This window comes from Seriola lalandi, unplaced genomic scaffold, assembly GCF_002814215.2.
Source record: "Seriola lalandi dorsalis isolate HSWRI2012SDOR001 ecotype SW California unplaced genomic scaffold, Sedor1 jcf7180002054387, whole genome shotgun sequence".
Taxonomy (NCBI): Eukaryota; Metazoa; Chordata; class Actinopteri; order Carangiformes; family Carangidae; genus Seriola; species Seriola lalandi.
This window is the reverse complement of record NW_019524940.1, coordinates 381,812-384,861: the sequence shown is the minus strand read 5'-3', so window position 1 is coordinate 384,861 and position 3,050 is coordinate 381,812.

Genomic DNA, 3,050 nt, shown 5'->3' with positions numbered 1-3,050 from the left:
TTGCTTTTTAATCTATATGATATAAATATAGATGACAAAAGAACAGCATAAATATTTTTATTGCAGCAAAGAACGAGTAGAACAAATAGCCACAGGTTTCAGACGTGCCTGAGAGGCCCCCATGCTTCCCCTTTACCACTCCTGTATCAGGGGAGGTATTCAGAGCCCAGGTGGGCCTCAGGTGGAGCTGTACCATATAGTTTTTGAACAGAGGCAGTTGTCAGTTTTCAGCTTATTTGAAGGCTTATGGAACATTTAATTTAACTTTTATTGTTTTTCTACTTTTAGCAAACAATCAGGCCTGGTGTTATAGAACATTGTTTATTTCATAAATCTCATCAGATCCCTTTGTTTTTGTGGTTGGTCTATAATTCATAGTATGTCTAACTGTACACATCATACCTGGAGCCCAAGGTTGGTCCAAGGAATACAGGGTCATGCGCATTAGGTTAATTGGCGACTCTAATGCCTTACTGTGAGCGCATCCCTTAGTTATGCTGCTATAGACCTAGACTGCTGTGAGATTCCCATGATTCTCTTTCTCTCCATTTATAATCGTACTACTTCATGTAAATAACTTTGTATTTTTTCTCTCTGGTAGTTTGTGCTTCTCCTATCTGTGTCTCTCTCTCTGTCCTCATTCTGCAGGTATCTGTTCTTGGAGCAGCAGGATCCAGATATTCCACTACAAGTACTCCTTTTTTCTTTTTTATGATGTTTTTGTTCCTCACTATACTGTGTTTTTTATACCTATCTATACCATTATGTTTTTATGCCTTACACCACCTTGCATTTTTTATAGCTATCTATAATACCATTACATTTTTATGCCTTATTATATCTTTTCATTTTATTTACCTATCTATACCATTACGTTTTTGTGACGTTTTTTATGCCTTATTATAGCCTTACATTTTTTTTATGTTTTGCTCCTTACTATAATATGATTTTTTAATGACTTACTATTTTGACGTTCCTTATGCCTTATTATATCCACCTATCTATACCATTACATTTTTATGGCGTTTTTTATACCTTACAGTACAATTACATTTTTATGTTTTTTATGACTTTTGTTCCTTACTATACTATGCCTTACACCGCCTTACATTTTTTATAACCTTACTATACCATTACGTTTTTTATATTTTTATACGTTACACCACCTTAAATTTTTTACACCTTACTATATCCTTATATTTTTAAGATTTTTTTTGTGCCTCATTATATCCTTTCATTACGATTTTATGATGTTTTCATTACATTTTTATGCCTTATTATATCCTTACATTTTATTTACCTATCTATACCATTATGTTTTTATGGCATTTTTTATGCCTTACATCACCTTATGTTTTTTAGACCTTACTATACCATTAGGTTTTTTATGACATATTTTTATTCCTTACTATACTATGTTTTTATGCCTTACACCACCTTACGTTTTTTTATACCTTGCTATACCCTTACATTTTTTGTTCCTTACTATACTATGATATTTTTGACATTTTTTATTTATGCCTTACTATATCCTTGCATTTTTATGACATATTTTGTTACTAACTGTACTATATTTTTGACATTTTTAAGCCCTACTATACTACGTTTTTTATATTTTTATATGTTACACCACTTACATTTTTTACACCTTATTATATCCTTATATTTTTAAGATATTTTTTTGTGCCTCATATCCTTTCATTACATTTTTATGGCGTTTTTTATGTTTTTAATTACTTACAACACACTAAGTTTTTTATACCTTACTATACCCTTACATTTTTAGGACATTTTGTTGTGCTTTGCTATACTATGATATTTTTTATTTATGCCTTACTATATCCTTACGTTTTTATGACGTTTTTTATGCCTTACTTTATCCTTACATTTTTTATACCATTACGTTTTTATGACATTTTTTGTTCCTTACTATGATAATTTTGATATTTTTTTATAACATTTTTATTCCTTACTATACTATGTTTTTATGACTTACACCACCTTACGTTTTTATGATGTTTAAGACTTACTATACCATGACGTTTTTTATACCTTGCTATACCCTTACATTTTTGACATTTTTTATGCCTTACACCACCTTATGTTTTTTAGACCTTAATATACCATTACGTTTTTATGAATTTTTGACTTACTATATCCTTACATTTTTTATACCTTACTATACCATTAGGTTTTTTATGACATATTTTTATTCCTTACTATACTATGTTTTTATGCCTTACACCACCTTACGTTTTTTATGATGTTTAAGACTTACTATACCCTTACATTTTTGACATTTTTTATGCCTTAAACCACCTTATGTTTTTTAGACCTTACTATACCATTATGTTTTTATGAATTTTTGACTTACTATATCCTTACATTTTTTATATTTTTATATGTTACACCACCTTACATTTTTTACACCTTACTATACCATTATGTTTTCATGACATTTTTTATGCCTTTATATTTTATTTTATATATTACATATTATATCCTTATATTTTTAAGATGTTTTTTGTGCCTCATATCCTTTCATTACATTTTTATGGCGTTTTTTATGAAATTTTTTGTTACTTACTATACTATGATATTTTTTATTTATGCCTTACTATATCCTTACGTTTTTATGCGTTTTTTTATGCCTTACTTTATCCTTACATTTTTTTATACCTTACTATACCATTACGTTTTTATGACATTTTTTGTTCCTTACTATGATATTTTTGATATTTTTTATGACATATTTTATAACTTACTATACTATGTTTTTATACCTTACCATTACGTTTTTAGGAATTTTTGTATGACTTACTATACCATTACGTTTTTTATGACATATTTTTATTCCTTACTATACTATGACGTCTTTATGATTTTTAAGTCCTACTATACTATGATGTTTTTATGCCTTACACCACCCTACATTTTTTTATACCTTACTATATGTAGCGTTAACGCTATATTTAATGATTTACTCTCGTTGAAATGGGGCACCAGTCCTCTAGGAGGACAACAATGAATTACTTCATTGCCAAATTTAT